Here is a 17,696-nt window from a genome sequence, read left to right as displayed (position 1 = left end):
AGTGAATTGAGTATATCAACCCATAAAAGATATACTAACTATAGATACAATGGGATTAAAAATACTCTGATTTAGAGTTTATACTTTAAATAATAAAATATTTAAGTAAGTATACGTGCTGCATTCATACTAAAATCAGTGTCACTAGGACAGTACAAAAGAATTACGATTGTTGGGCAACACAAGTGGGATTAGAGACATATGGTCAAAACTGGGAAGATATAGCCTGATCGCCTATATTATCCGAGGGTTGACTAGCATGTGCCTAGGTTTAAATGTGTAGTCGCAACAATGCTAAAATCTTACCAACCCTACCACAATGAGAACAATAGAACATAACGTTAAAATTAAAATACTATAGGAGTATTTGGTGTTGCTATAAGTACTTTATACTTGAGAATTTAAAACAGGATCCTCATTACTAAGTTGATAGTTGCTAAGTGGATACACTATGGCTACATGTAATTAGGATGTTATAGACTTAGAATCAGTGATAATTTTGCCTTACCTCTATTCTGTGTGAATTTGGAAATAAGGTCACTTATTCGAAGGTCTATCCTGTTTAGATTACACATAGCTGGTATGCACTTCACAAATAGCGATGTAACTAATAAGGGTTTTTCTAAATAATTATCTAGATAGTTCGTCTAATAATTATCCACTTACCCTAAATTCTCGCATAGAAATCATAGTTGGACTCCATCCCCTCGGCAACCAGTATCTTCCGAATGAAGTCATAGCTGGTTGGTTTGGAGAAGAACCAGAGAATGATCATCCTATCCCTTTGGATGATCATCATGATGAAAACCTTTCAGCCGATGCTAATTCCGAACTAGAGGTTGAGAACCTACCTCGAGCAACTCCCTTTCCAATTCCTAACCCTCGTCCAGCTCTTCATGGCCCGACGCCTGATTCGGTGGAATGCTTGGAAACATGAAGCCAAGAACAAGATCAGCCCATGCCATTTATTGGCGACCGAAAATTTTACGACCTGAGCAATGGGGGCTCAGCAGGTAGAATCTTGCCAATCATGGTCCGCAGAGTGGCCCAAAATGAGATTCAAGGCAGGACAGCCCAACATCAGATTGCCGAAGTTGTCACCGATGCAAGAATGAGTACCCTCCACACCACTCATCTAGAAGATGCTCACAAGAGATCAGAAAGAAACCATGAGAACCTGCTGCAAACACTAGCTGAAAACCCGAGCCAAAGTCATAGAGCTCCAAGTACGCCAGAGGGTGTAATAGAGACACCTACTTGACATGGAACGTCAATTGGTTGAACTAAGAATTCACCAGAGGAATTACCGTCACCAGTAGTAGACGCTTTACTTTATTTCCCTTACAAAAAGAGGAATCGTATTCATCTGTCTATGCCTGATGTGGCATTTTCTATGAAATTATCTTGTACCGTAAGTACTTTAGTTAGGTCTTTATACTGTCAGGAACTATCTCCTGTGTATATGATGTAAGACCTTTACAAGGCCATTTTCCTGAACTTTTACGCCGTAAATATCCAAGATATTGACCGCCGGCTAACTTTTGTGTCATTTCCATCATTCAAGTACTCTTATCATACTCTCATTGGAGTCTATCTGAAACCTGCTTTAGTTAAGTCATTGGACCATAGCAAGTTAGATACAGAGACATTTCCAAGTCTCTTTCAGTGGTTGGATTTTATTATTCACCAACCCACGATACCTCAACTTGTACAACAAACAGTGACATTCCATACCACCACCATCCCTACTACCTCAGTGCCAACAAGACCATATGTTAGAAACCTGTCAAAATGCACCAAGTGTAGCTTTCATCACAAAGGAAAGTGCAGGGAAATGCATTGCAAGAACTATAATGAAAAAGGGGCATACCACAAAGTTCAGTAGGGTACTGGCTCAACAGACCAACCAGAACACAAAAGCTGGGATGAGTCGGACTTGCTACAGATGTGCAGAAGTAGGGCATTTCATAAAGGAGTTCCCGGAGACTAAAAACAAAGATGTCAAGAGCATCGGAAGTGTTTTAGCAACAGAGCGTGGGAAAGCAGTAATAGACCCCGCTGAGATTCCGGTACGTTCAATTCCCGATAGCACATATGCATGGATACTATATAATAGAAATGCGGAGAGGAGTATTGTGAGTCGTAGATTTAATCAATTTCTCAACCAAAAACCTCAAAAACTTAAACGAAATATTTACAGTAGAATTGGAATAATCAAAAGCACTAGAGACGTGTACATAGGGTGCACTCTAACACTAAATCAACCAATTCATTCAAATCATCCTAAAACCGGTCACAATAAAAATTTACGACATTTTCATTTTAACAACGTATTAGTTAGTTTCCTCACCATACCGATATCATATATTACGAAAAGTCCATTCGCCTAAACCCATCAAGTAATAGAACCATTGTTGTCTATAACGACAAACCGGACACAATCCCCCGACTCACCTTTTGCAACAAGACTCAGAAGTACCTACACAGGAGGCACCACGCCGTCCTAGCCTGTGCTGTGGATAAGAAACAAGAAGAGAAAGACATCATGGATGTTGAAAAAGCCCGTAACCTTCTCGATATATTCCGAGAAGATCTCCTGGGAATACCATCCATACGGTAACCCGAGTTCAAAAATCAACCTAAGTGTAGTAATTGCGGAAAAGGGTTGTGGTAAATGCCATCTCACCCAAGTTAATCACCCCACTCAAGTAGAGACTATGGACCCATACTAGTGAATCTATGATTACTAAGTGTATATATTGGAGCCCTATATAATTAAGATTCTACGGACTTAGGGTTGGTAATTCCGCTTTAAATCCTTTTCCTTGTTTGGATGTGGGCTTAGAATAGAATCACCGATTCGACTGTCTTTTCAATCTTAATTATACACGACTTATAAACACAAAGAGATGATAGATGAATCAGTTATGAGTCATACCATGAACTCCATGACAAGTTACCCAAGACAGTGGATGGACATGCTACCACTTGAGCGATCGTAGACAAATCAACCAAACCCATACACTTTCTACCGACCAAGGATACAAAGAAAAATAGAAAAGCTAACAGGAGCATATACAAAGAAAATTGCGAGACTGCATAGTATACCACTGTCTATCATTTTGGATAAGGGACAGGCGATTCGCCTCGTGTTTTTAATAGTCGTTAAAGAAGTCCTTTTTATCACCCTCAAACTGAAAGACAAAGAGGAAGAACCATTCATCGAATCCTTATACAACATCAACTATTACATTAACATCAAGGTCACGTCATTCGAAGCTCTCTGCAGAAGCAAGTGTAGATCACCTCTTTGATGGGATGAGGTAGGTGACACAAAAATAGCTAATAGGCAAGTTCCTAACAACACTTTCACCAGCCCCCAGAACATACGAGAAACTACAGAGAAGATTGTTCAAACCCGTGAATGATTGAAGGCATCCCAGGATCGGAAGAAGATCTTGTCTGATGAGACTCTTGTTATTCCACTGGATGAAATTGAAATCAACGGGAGTCTAAACTTCATCGAAGAACCGGTGGAAATCATGGATCAGGAGGTCAAAAGGACGAAACAAAGCCGCATACCCATAGTGAAGGCCCGTTGGAACGCCAAGCGAGGACCTGAATTCACTAGGGAACGCGCGAATCAAAAAAAAAAAAAAATAAAAAAATAATAAATAAATAAATAAATAAATAAAACACCCCCAATTGTTTAGTGATATCCCGTCTACAAGTTGAATTTCGGGGCGAAATTCTTTTAACGGGGGGAGAATGTAACAATTGGTAAAAAAAAAAAAAAAAAAAAAAAAAAAATAGGAACGATCGTACGATGCTATCTTTTGATTATTAAGCAATATGAGTATTTTATTAAGAATGGTTGAAGGAATTTAACCTCTTTTATTTAAATAAGTTACTGTGAAATATAAAACAAGTAGCTATTGATAAATTTCGTTATGATGTATGGCTACGAACCATCACCGGTTTGTGAAATTAGCATATAACATCATTTGAACGCAACAAACTTAATTTTTGTAACAACATGTATCTAGTTGATAATTAAGTTAGGTTCTATGTAAAACGTGTGCTTAATAGTTGTGTAGGATCTAAATTCGACAAATATACGAACCAAAGTGACAAAACGTGTTTAACGATATGGTTAACCGGTTAAATGTCACGAAATTATACATTGGTCAATAAATTTTATATTTAAATAAATTAAAATATAAAATGAATTATTATAAGGTATAATTAAAATGTATCCAAGTGTTTTTGAATAAAAAGAATAAAACATAAACATTAAAGTTCAAATACACAAAAACTACATTGTTATTTTATACTAAGTATACATGTATGTATTTATACATATGTATTATTATCTAGTGAATAACTAGTTATGGGTCATTACCTAAAGTGATTTCATGTAAGGAATATGATTTCTAAATCAATTAAGATAAGAGAATTGGTGGAGATAAGTGCCAACTTAACTAATAAGTGCTTAATCACTTAAGACATTTTACTAAGAATGCTTCTTAATCCCTCTTCTAATTTTCAAGATTAAGACCTTCCCTCTCCTTACCTAGAACTCCTAACTAACTAAATATCTAGTAGTTAGTTAGTTAACTAACTCTATCTCTAAGCAACCACCCAAGCAAGTGGCTAGACAAGATCACATCACTTAAACTCACATCCCATCACAAGCTAGTCTAGGTTTTGTCCCCTTATCCTCTTCCACCCTTTCCTCCTTCATAACCACGAAATTTCCTCTTCATTTTACCCTCATTTGACCAGCCAATACTCCAAGTAATTACTCTCAACCTTCATCTCATTTTCAAGCACAAGAACTTCCTTCCAAAGCCATCAAAACCATGAACTAAAGGGTTGCTGTCCCTTTTGTGTTTCAGCCACCATTTCACCCATCTACACCTTCCTTTTGCTTGATATTTTTACCACCAAATACCCCTGGAAGTTACTTGTTTTGATACTCAAAATTATTGATTCAAAACAGTGAGTAAACTACCCTTTTCTTGCACTTTTGCTGTGAAATTTTCGTGACAGCAACATAGCCAAAAGAGTGGCTGTTTTGGAGCATCAAACCAACAACCAAAAGTTCATCTTCAACTTTCCATTCTTCAAGTATTCACATAAGGTGAGTTCATACCCCTACATTTTCATGTTTTATTCAAGTTTTAAGGGGGGGAATACAAGTTAGAACACTAAACATAACTCAAATTTAAATGACAGCTTTCTACAGAAAAGTTGAGTCCTGTTCACGGACTGTTTTGACCATCTTAAACTTAATATCTTTCAAAACTGTACAATATGCAAATAGTTCAAGTTTATACCTTTCTAATGACTACTCGCACACGTTCATACGATTTTTCTACAATTTATGGCGATTTTTATAAAACTGCCTGTCATTTCAGAAGTGATTTCGGACCAGCCTGTGAAGATGTTCATTTTCACACTAGTTTGAGACCACTAAAAATCATAATAAAAATTAGGAGCAAAGTAGACTTATTTTATAAACTCTCAGAGGTGACGGATTCAGTTTTTGACTTACGATGATTTTTCTATGAGTTTTCTAAAAACAGGGACAGTAAAGGGTAAAACTGTCAAAAGTGGTTTATAGATTTATTAACACCTTCTAACATTTTTGAGTAATGTTTATACATTAAGGAAGTTAAAACACAATCATTTAAATATGTTTAATGACCATTTTTACAAAATTAATAAGTACAAAAAGGTCTTTAGTATCAAACTTAAGGATTATTTCATGCAAAGTTTCTAATAAAAACGTAAGAATATGAACAACAATTACGAAACATGCCAAATCATCCTTTAAAACTTATACATATATATAACCATATACATATATATGTTTTGTTTACAAACTTGTCTTCTACATCAAAAATTTAACTTTACTCGTTTTTATCAAATGAATCACTTGTGATTTATTACTACTATGTGAAAACTCTTGTCATACTTCGCATGCACTAGATTTATACAAAGTATTTAGAAATTCCAAAGTATTCTTCGTTGCTAAACCGTTTTATACATTCTAAAAACTTATGATTTATGCTTTGTCAAACATTGTGAAAAAGGATAAACTTTGCATACAAAACTACTACTTTAATACAGACTTAGTTGAGAATCCATGAGACGTGTACATCTTCAAACACTGCCTTTTTGATAAAAGGTATCGCTACAAGTCCTGTCTATAACCAGAGTCTCCCGTTCGGAGAACGTGTCAAATGTGTATAGATCTATACGGGAAGTCATGATCCCGCGCCCTGACTGTTAGCTACAGTCCGTCTTTTGGGGTGACAGTTGTCATAACGCTACGACGCCTGAAGAACGTCGCTACAGGCATATTATGTTTAGTATGGTTATAAAACTCATCGGATATACAATTATTATGGTATTATGCTTTTATGAAAGAGTAGCTATTAAAACTATTCTTCATCTAACAAATGCGATCTTCGTATAGCTTTATTATATAAAACTATGCCACACCTTTCGAGCACGTCGGTTGCTTGCGATTTTCGGTCTTAGAGACTGCCAGTTATGTCAGGAAAATAAGGGTTTTTCCTGTATACAAACCAAACAACTAATAGGAAAATAAGGGATTTTCTCGGTACAATTAGTTGCAACTTATAACACGAACATTCATATGCATTTCATACTTTTATAAGAAAATAAGGGTTTTTCTTGGAAAACACAACAAATCATACCTCAACCATTAGGGAAAATATGAGATTTTCTGGATCTAATACATTCATTTTCAACACAACAAATCATAACTCCTTACATTTGAAACAGTGCGTTTTCTGGAAAACATACACGAACTTTCGAATGGCGTACATTTTCTCAAAACACTACTTATGAACTCACCAACTTAATTGTTGACACTTTTTCTTTGAAATAACTTGTATTCTCAGGGAACCGCTAAGCAGATTTGGAAATCAACTTTTGGGGATTAACGTGCTGACGTTAATTACTTCTTTTGAAGGATGTTTTTGTATTTATCTTTTGAACAAGTAACGAATACGATTATGTAAACATTTTGGAAACTTTAATATATATGGTGGTGTGTACTTTCCTTTCTATGAACTGTTATGATACTGAATATGACGTCCTCCGCCCCAGAACGTTTCCGCCGTTCGTGGTTTTGGGGTGTGACACCCCCGGTAATCAAGGAATTAATTGAAGAATTCTCTAAGCATTCTAGAGAATACCACAATCCAAGAAATGAAGTAAGTCGGGGGGTAGTGAACTCGGCCAATGATGGCATGGCAGCGGTAATGGCTAAGCTCGATAGTTTAGATAGAACGATGACAAAAATGGATCAAACAATCCATGCTATTCGAGTTGGATGCGAGAACTGTAGAGGGCATCATCTCACGAAGGATTGTGACTTGGATGAAAATGGAAACAAGAAGGCGCAAGTGTTCAACTCAAGTGGGGACAAATACGACGAGAATTGGCAAAAACCCAAGAAGGAATGGCTCCCATACGAAGAATATAAAAGGGCAAAGGAAGAGAAATACAAGCAGAAGGAGAGGGGTTTCTATCAAAAGGAAGAACCATTTGTGGAAAAGAGAGCCGACTTAGAAGAGATGTTCACAAGATTCATAGCCGCGTCCAAGAAAAGACACAATGATCATGATGCTGCAATACAAGAGACTAGAAATATACTGAGGAATCAGCAAGCATCTATTCTCAACATTGAGAAACAGCTAGGACAACTTGCACATCAAGTGAACGAGAGAAGACCGGGAGAACTTCCGAGTACAACCGAGAATAATCCAAGAATGGAGAACATGAATGCTATAACCTCCAGCTATGGAAATTTTTTACTCCTATGACCCCTGCACAGAAGGTTTCAACTAAGGTGAAAGCAGAAACAAAAGAAGAGTCGAGTTCAGCTAAACCCGACCAGACTCGCCGAGTCCCTCTAATGGACTCGACGAGTCCATGCCCTGATGACAAATCTGCGGTTTCATCAAATCCCTACAATCCTCCTTTGCCATTCCCAATCAGAGCCATACCTGATGAAAAAGTTAGAGCATATAGAGCTTTCATGGAACATGTCAAGACCCTTCAAGTCAACATTCCATTTGTGGAAATGATGCTTCAAACACCCAAGTATTTTAACTTGCTAAAGGGTCTCTTTGCTGCTAGAAAGGATTTAGCTGAAGTCACGGAGATAGTATTAAGTGAGCTACCAGAAAACAAGGGTGATCCGGGAAGCATCATAATTCCTTGCCAATTTGGAAATGTACTTGCTACTCAAGCGTTGACCGATTCGGGTGCAAGTATTAACTTAATGCCTTTTTCTTTCTTCAAGAAGCTGAAGTTACCGGAGCCAAGGCCTGTGAATATGAAGATCCATTTAGCGGATAAGACGATTATTCGTCCAAGAGGTGTTTGTGAAGATCTCCTCATTAAGTTCGATAAATTTATATTCCCCGTGGACTTTGTGGTACTTGATATGGAAGAAGACCTCGAAATTCCAATTATTTTGGGGAGATCATTTTTGAATACCGCATGTGCATTGATAGATGTATGCGAGTCCACACTAACATTAAGGGTAGGAGATGAGTCAGCAGTGTTTAAAGCTCTACCAGAAATTAAGCAAGAAGAAGGAAGAAAAGAAGAAGTCTCATTCATTAATTTGGATGATGAAATACTACAAAAAGAACTTGCACTCTTGCAAGAAGAAGATCCAAGTAAGTTTTTGCTATCTTCTGGAGGAATTGATGATGTTGACAAAGACTTGGAGGAGATAGAGAAGCAACTGAAAGGGACCGATTCAGAAAACACAGTGGGATGTGAGGAATACGCTCCGAATCGCCGAGTTGCTTACATGGACTCGACGAGTCCATTCGGAAATCTCAGCAACTTGGATGATTTTGATCTGCTTGTTACCAGCTCCCTGCATGTTCTGGACATAAAGATTTTCCCTAATTATTTAGAAGATCAAGAAGCAGAAGGAGGAATGGATGGTGATTTTCAACACGTTCATGTAGCATGCCTTGATACAATAATGCAAGATGATGAAGACAATCCACTTAAAGAGGAGGCAAGCTTTGGAGAAGAGGAAAATGCAAGGGTTAGGAAAGACGATGCTGATCACCCATTCATTACCAAACCTCGAGCCCGAGTCTTCACCAACTATGAAGTAATGAAATTTAAAGAAGGAGGGGTGCAAAAGAGGGTGCAAGAGAATGGGGTAAAGAAGAAGAAGATGGGGAAAAGGGAAATTCATGCAGCTGAATATGATGCTACAAGAAAAAAGAGAGAAGAATTGAGACGAGCCTGCAAGAAGAAGATACACGCCTACAAGACAAAGTATAAACCGCAAAAGATTAGGCGTGCATTCCCGATGCAGGAAAATGAAGAGACGTAGATGGGAAGGAGTCCAGCTAACGACTCCTTAAAAAGAAGCGCTTGGCGGGAGGCAAACCATTATTAGAGTTTGCTTTCTTTCATCTTTTTCGTTTTAGTTTTGTTTGATTTTCGTTTTTAGGATTTTATTTTCGTCTTCTAAATCATCAAACATGACTGCTTGAGAGTGCGTATGGGCTAAGTGTGGGGTGAAATGAATTTTCTTTTATAAATGAATGAAAAAATGATATAAATTTTTAATTGCTTGTAATTGACTCGCCGAGTCTCTTCAGATCCCAGATGAGTTAAAATTTGCGACCAGACTCGCCGAGTCTGACCCTGACTCGACGAGTCAATTTTATTTACAAAAAAAAAAATTAATTTAAAATAATTTTTACATCTGGTAAAACTAGGGTTTCTAACCCCTAATGAGATCATATTTCCCCCTTACTCGTCGTGCGCCCACTTTTGCTTTCTCTCTCAAGCATTCATCAAGTCTTCACTCTTTCTTCAAAATTCTTGAATTCTGTCAACAAAGGTACTTAATTTCTTCCATAATTCTATTAAAGTCATGATTTTTAGATGTTCTAAGGTGTCAATTTCATAGAATACTCGATTTTGAAGTTTAGTGAATTTTTAGGGTTTTGATTTAGTATTAATTGTGTTGTTTTGGATGGTTATTCTTGCTCTAATACATCTTAGGAACATCCATGGACAAAACCCTTGAAAAAATTTCAAGTTTTATGGTCGAATTTCGATCGACCCGTCGACTGACTCTTGTAGTTCATACGATTCGCCGAGTTGTTCATGGACTCGACGAGTCCAGTCGGGGACGCAGATGTAATCTGTTTTGATGATTTTCTGTGTTTTCTAGGTTGTTTGTTCTTTGTTTTGCAGGGACCATGTTTTCAAGAGGACAGAGCTCAAGTGGAAACCAAGGAGATTTTCCTTGGTTGAATTTTCCTCGAATTAAATCTGCTTCAACAATGACAAAATGGAAGAAGAAGCTGGCTGAGGTCAGGAAGAAGGAGGTCTATGTACCTAATAGGGTTGACTGGGATTAGTTGAAGAATGTCTGGTATGAAGAAGAGTTGGCGCCTTACCTTTTGAAGGAATTTACTTACGATGGGGAGACAATTATTTGTGATGGATGGAGCCGGGTTTTCAGAATTCAAGAACCGGTGTATCGAGAACTCTGTTGGGAATTTTTCTCCATGGTATCTTTCCGAGGAGGAGATGATTGCTACCACCCCGCGAGTTTTAGTTTTTGTCTTGGGGGCGAATTCCATCAATGTTCGGTCATTGATCTTGCATGCCGTTTGGGGATTTACGACCAACCATTGGTCACGACTGCTATCTTTCACGCCTTCTTGGAACAATCTCATAAGGTGTTCCTCGATGGTGTTACGAGTACTGGTTGGTGGAACACAATTTCCAACAAATTATATATTCCGAAGTTGGCCCAAGAAGGGAGCATTAGGTCACCTACACACCGTCTCATACACCGCCTTATCTCCACTACAATAAATCAAAGGAAGGACGACGACAAGGTTTCTAACCTTGACGTATTTTATCTTTGGAGTATCATCACGGCCGACACCTTCTGCAACATTCCATGGTGTTTGGCCTCTTATTTGTAGGAGGGTGCGGTCAAGGATCACAAAACCTCCAAAATTAATGGTGGAATGTTCGTGACCCGGTTAGCCAACTCTTATGGTTTGATGACCCGCGGTGCATGGAACTTGATGATGTTGATTCCTGCCCCTCCCTTTAATCCCATTCTTTTTCGGAGGGCAAGAATTATTGAAGATTATGGCGGTGGTCATTATGCTATCCCGCATGACGATCCGGTGGTCGGTCCCGAGGCGCCGGGAAGGAGGGTTAGATCGAGATGTGAACGGGACGTGGAGGAGGAACCACCGGTGATTCCGGTGGACAATGATGAAGTACCAATGGATTGGTACAATGTCGAGATGAGGCGGTTACAAGACCAAATGGCGAGGGGTATCAATTTTAGCAATGAATCCCATGTGCGGCTTTTTGACCATTTCCATATTCCACACATTGATGGGGGTAACTTCCCTTATATACCATCTTGGGACGAGGTCATTAGTGCAAGACGGAGTGGAGCTGGTGGCAGCGGGACTGCGCATGGACATGATGAGGAAGAAGATGATTAGTTTTTTATGTTTAATGGAACAATTTTCAATTTATTTTTGTTTTGTTTGGTGTGTTTGAATTTTTAGTTAAGACTTTTATTTTTATGATTGATGTTTTATTTGCCTTGATGACTTTCAGATTTTGGATTAGGAATGCTTGCATAAAGGGTCTAGAGTTTGAGAGAGAAAGAAAAAAATAAAGAGTGGAAAAGAGTCAAGAAAGGGCGGAGTTTAGAGTTAAGGTGTCGAGTCCGGTCCTAAGGGACATGAGTGAATAATTATAGAAGTTATGGGAAGCCCTTGAGATTTATCAAAAGCTAGAACAAGTGCAGAACGTGAATTTTTCCACCCAGCGGTCGACTCGCCGAGTGCAATTAACCAACTTGACGAGTCGCTTTATATTTTCACACTTTCGAAACTTTCCGCAACTATACTCGACGAGTCACTTATTTTCATACCAAGGAGACTGCTGATTCGATGTTGTTGAACATACCACTTGACCAATTATTCTTCCCGATCAATTCCTGAAGATTTTACACTATTTTTCCTGCATATTTGGAGCTGCCCACATGTGATTTGATGCCCAAGACGTGGATGAGCTGTTTCCATGTCCAAAGTCAATTGAAGATGGAGTTGAAGAAAAGAGATATCGACCCAGCGACTGCTACCCTTGGGGAGTTTGTTCCAATTCTCTCTACATTTCATGTTTTTATATTTCATGCATAACATGCAATGAGGACATTGCATCAATTAAGTGTGGGGTAGGGGGTTGATGTCATCTTAGTAAATGTAGAATCCTAATGTCGTAATTTAGGTTAATTTTTATTATTGCTGCATACCAAAAATGTGACTTAGGAATTAATTTAGAAAATTTTGGTAAAAAGTAATTAGGATTCCATGTTAGAGTTATGTTGATGATTGCATGAAGCCCCAAATGTTTAGTTGAGCCTATATACGTTCTAGTGCATTTGTGGCTTCCTTATTCCAGTGAAATCATGGGAAAAAAACACGTCCTTGCTTAGCCCGAAGGATGCAATATGTTTAGCATCGTGTACCAGAAATGTATCCAAGAAAATTATTATCGTTAGCCAATAAAGGTTGAAGTTGAGCGCCCCTGCTTAAGCATGTAGGGTTTTGAGTGAAAAAAGTGAGGTACATGTAAAAGAGAGAGAGAGAGAGAGAGAGAGAGAGAGAGAGAGAGAGAGAGAGAAAGAGAGAGAGAGAGAGAGAGAGAGAGAGAGAGAGAGAGAAAGAATTGCAAGAAAAGTATGAAGAATTTTGGAGCAATAAAGTGAAGATCAACAGATCAAAATTCCAAGAGTTCAAAAATGGAAGATACCAAAAATCAAACAACAAGGTGGTGAATTCACAGAAATCAAAGATCAAATTATCAAGGAAGTGAAGAATTCAAAAGAGCTCCATAGTGGTATCATAAATTGTAATTATAGATTATGTATGCTTGGGTTGCTCAACTAAAAATACCTTGAGGATAGGAGGTTTTCTGCGGATGGATTCGGAGGGATGCATAAAATGAGCATTGTTCGGGATAAGTGGGCGAATGTTTACGAGGACTGTGAGTATTTGGAGTATGGGGGTATTTAGGAAAATTTTTAGACACAAATGCATGCGTTGCGGTCTTGGCATAATGGTTGGGTTAGATTGGAGTTGTCATATGTGATTCTAATGTGTTAAAATTCAGTTTTGCTTGGGGGCAAGCAAAAGTCAAGTGTGGGGTATTTTGATATTTGCATATTCAGCCTCATAATAAGTATAGATTTTTATCATTTATTAGCTAATTTATTGCATATCATGGACAAAAGATACTTAAAAGTGTTTGAATTGTGTTTTCAGTCCAAAAGTGAAGCTCATAAGCAAAAGGAAGCAGGAGAAGCAGTTAGGAGCTCGGGAATTGAACAAAGAAGAAAACCACTAAAAACAACACCTACTCGGCGAGTAGGGTCGACTACTCGGTGAGTCCGATCGAAGATTCGAGGAGATAAAGACTCTATGACTTATCGTGTACGGGAATTAAGAAATGGACTCGGCAAGCCGACAATCGACTCGACGAGTCGTTTCGCACCTATAAAGATAACTTCTCAGATCGACATTAGACATTTTGGAACCCTTCTGGAGTGAATAGCAGCAATTTAAGAGTCAAAAGAACCCTAGAGAACGAGGATACAACCTAGAATTCAATTCCGAAGGAGATTTGAGGCAAATTCTCATCATTCTACTTAATCTTTTGTTTTCCATTATGTCTAGACAATTAGAATTCGTTTTATTGCTGTTAATTGCCTCAATCATGAGCTAAAACTCTTAAACTTCTGGTTGGGGATACAATATTGATACTATGGTTTGATTTATGGTAGGATTAATTCAATGTTGGTGATTTTGTTGATTTTAGCTTGTTAAAGAACCTTGTGTGTGAATAATAACTATTTTTCTGTTAATATGAAGATACTTAAATAGTATGAACATGTTTTAATTGTCAACCTCATATGCTTATGTGACCACTTCATCAAATGACTAGGATTAATGAACATGAAACTTGAATTAATAAGAAAAATAGGTAAATTCATGTATGAGCTTGTGTGATGACCATCAACAAGAAGTTAACTAAAGGACCAAATTAGTTAGCTATTACAAGTCTAAATTAACCCGAATAAATAATCTAGTGAATTAAATTAAATTAGACAACTGATTACTGTTTGAGTTAGTTTGTTCTCTAAGGATTAGTGCAGCGAACGTGAATCTAATCACTTGAATCGGTAACCAATAGAAGAATTAATCCATTGCACTATTACCATAAGATCAATTGAATTGAACTAAACAAAAGTCCTTCCCATTATTGAATTTAGTTAAATCTTTGCTTTTCTAGTTTTTAGTTTAAGTGATAGTTAGTAAGTTTCTAGTCTTGTAAAACTAGAGAAAACCCCTACTTATTAATTAATTTAGATAAAATTAGTCTTTAGTTTTAATTTACCGTTCCCTGTGTTCGATACCCTACTTATTTTGCTATACCACAATTGATAGGTCCACTGCCTTTGTGTGTTCATTTTATAATTAAAAGTAGGATTAAAACTAAGTGAGTTTACACACATCAGGAGGATATGGATAAGACATCGTTATAAAATCGTTATGGTCATTATGAGTTCGTGGTGATGTCGTTTGGTCTCAAAAATGCCGAGGAAATTTATGGATTTGATGAATCAGGTATACAGGTCGATGCTCGATCGTTCAGTCATTGTTTTTATCATTGACATCCTGGTCTATTCCAGGACCAAGGAGCAGCATGAGGAGCACCTTCAAGAGTTGCTGGGAGTTTTGAGGAGGGAGAGGCTTTATTCCTAGTTTTCGAAGTGTGATTTTTTTACGGGAGGTCAAGTTCTTGGGACACCTCATTAACCAGAACGGGATTCTGGCCGACTCAGCTAAGATTAAGGTAGTTATGCAGTGAAAGGTCCCGAAGTCTTCTTCGGAGATAAGGAATTTCCTGGGATTAGCACGATACTATAAGAGATTTATTCAGGATTTCTTGATAGTTGTTGTACCTCCCACTTGTCTAACAAGGAAGGGTATGGATTTTTTCTGGGGTCTTGAGTAGCAAACTACGTTCGAGAATCTGAGACAGAAATTATGTGAGACCTTGGTGTTAACCCTCCTGGAGGTTGTGGAGGTTTTTATAGTTTATTATGATGCTTCTATCACTATTTTGGGAGTATTCCTCATGCAGCGAGGGAGATTTATTGCGTATGATTCTTGGCAGCTGAAGCCGCATGAGGTTCGATATCCGACGTAAGATCTGGAGTTGGGGGCAATGATGTTTGCCCTCAAGATTTGGTGACATTTTCTATATTGGGTCTGAAGTACCATCTACATGGATCAAAGAGTATGAGATATCTTATGGATTAGCCGAATCTGGATATAAGGTAGCATAGATGGCTTGACATAGTCAAGGATTATGACTGTGAGATTTTGTATCACCGGGGGAAAGCGAATGTGGTTGTTGATGCCTTGAGCCACAAGTCAGCTAGTTCTTCTATTAAGGGATTATGTATGAGGATTTCTATCGGTTCTCCGCTTCTGGATTTGATCAAGTAGGCTCAAGCTGAAGGAGTCAAGAAGGAAAATTGGAAGCAGGAGAGAATCGGAGGTGAGATTGACAAGTTTTCTACATATAGCCACTCATTGTTGACCTAGTGTGGTCAGTTTTGGGTGCTAGATTTTGGCAGGGCCAGGCAGAATAGGATGGGGCGGGGGCGCATAACTCTAGATTTTTTATACAACCTGAAGCCACAAAGATGTACCGAGATTTGAGACTTAGTTATTGGTGGCCATGCATGAAAATGGGGATAAACTGCTATGTTGAGAGGTGTTTGACCTATCAGATGGTCAAAGTCGACCACCAGAGACTACACAACAAGCTTCAGCCTTTCGAGGTTCCCATGTGGAAATGGGAACATATCACCATGGATTTTATCACCAAGTTACCTCAGACAACTATGGGTTTGATGCGATATGGGTTATTGTGGACCGTCTGACCAAAAGTGCCCATTTTCTAGCTATCTGGGAGTGCTCCTTGTTTGAGAAATAGGCCAATATGTATGTGTGCGAGATTGTCGCTTGACATAGCGTTCCAATTTATTTTATATCTGATTGAGATGTTCGGTTTACTTCTTGATTTTGGCAGAGGTTCCACGAGGAACTGGGTACGAGATTACACTTTACCATCGCTTATCATGTGCAGACCGACAGCCAAAGCAAGCGGACCATCCAAATGCTCGAGGATATGCTAAGAGCATGTATTACAGATTTTGGTGGGAGTTAGGATTCCTACCTTCCCCTGGTCGAGTTCTCTTACAAAAATATCTATCACTCAGGTATCGATGTGCCACCATTTGAGCTTCTTTATGGGAGAAAGTTTCATACCCAGTTTTTTAGGGAGAGGTCGGTCATAGGGTCATGGGAAAGACCGGGGTAGTCTTCCAGATGATAGAGCTTATCCATCAGATCAGACAGACGTTGCAAACAACTCAGAGTCATCAGAATAGTTATGTCGACATACGTCGATCCGAGTTGGAGTCCAAATTGGATATATGGTTTTAATGAAGGTATCACCCTGGAAGGGTGTAATATGGTTTAAGAAGAGGAGCAAGTTGGGGCCCTGATTCATCAGGTCGTTTCGAGTAGTTGCCAGGGTAGGCAAGGTGGCCTATCCACTAGATCTACCTGAGGAGCTCAATTAGATTCACAACACCTTCCATGTTTCTCAACTTTGGAAGTTTGTGGTTGATATTTCAGTAGTTTTCCTTTGATGATATTCAGGTTCATGATCATCTGAATTATGTTGAGAGGCCAATGGTGATTTTAGATATGAAGATGAAGGCCTTGCGCAACAAGGTGGTATCATTGGTCAACGTTCAGTGGGAACATCGGAAGGATTCCGAATGGAGTTGGGAACCCAAGGTAGAGTTGCGAGAGCACTACCCTGAGTTATTCGTATCATTAGACTTCGAGGACGAAGTCTGATTGTAATGTGGCAGAATTGTAACATCCAGATACCACGTAATTTCCTCTTTGACTCAAAAGATAAAATATGTTGCAAAATCGATCTTTACGCTAAGTGTACTTGGGGTGTACATTCGGCATAACTCATTTAAATGGGTCGTGTGTTCGGGTGAGTAGGTTGGGCGTACTCATATGTACGTTGAGCGTACATGACAAATGAGCAAAACCTTAATTTTGTGGTTTGAGCACTATTTAAACATCCATATCCCCTCAAAACCCTTTCCTTCATCAGCCTCCACCTCCCAAAACATCCCTTGTTAACCTTAATGTCACACCCCCAAACTGAGAACGGCGGAAATGTTTGGGGGCGGAGGACGTCATGTTCAGTATCATAACAATGCACAATAGTAAAAATAAGCAACAACATCATCCATTGCATTAATAGTATAATTTATACATGTGTGTTCTAAATGTATTTGTAAGACACTAAATATATATATATATATATATATATATATATATATATATATATATATATATATATATATATATATATATATATATATATCAAAATAAAAGACGAGTCTTGAAAGTGATCCGTCTTCTCAAAACCTGGCCATCTGTACCTGTCTACTGGTGACCTGA

At 38.3% G+C, this 17,696-nt stretch overlaps 1 long non-coding RNA gene across 1 annotated transcript; it reads left to right on the top strand.

Moving 5' to 3' along the window:
• Window positions 1-4,325: 4,325 nt before the first annotated feature.
• LOC128132215 (uncharacterized) lies at window positions 4,326-7,101 on the top strand. The gene is made up of 2 exons (XR_008230307.1): window positions 4,326-5,143; window positions 6,936-7,101. It is a non-coding gene; the product is annotated as an uncharacterized LOC128132215 (long non-coding RNA).
• The last annotated feature ends 10,595 nt before the right edge of the window (window positions 7,102-17,696 follow it).

Source organism: Lactuca sativa, chromosome 2 (assembly GCF_002870075.4).
Source record: "Lactuca sativa cultivar Salinas chromosome 2, Lsat_Salinas_v11, whole genome shotgun sequence".
NCBI classification, from domain to species: Eukaryota; Viridiplantae; Streptophyta; class Magnoliopsida; order Asterales; family Asteraceae; genus Lactuca; species Lactuca sativa.
The sequence above is the reverse complement of the archived record's forward strand: the minus strand, read 5'-3'. Positions and strand labels throughout refer to the sequence as shown.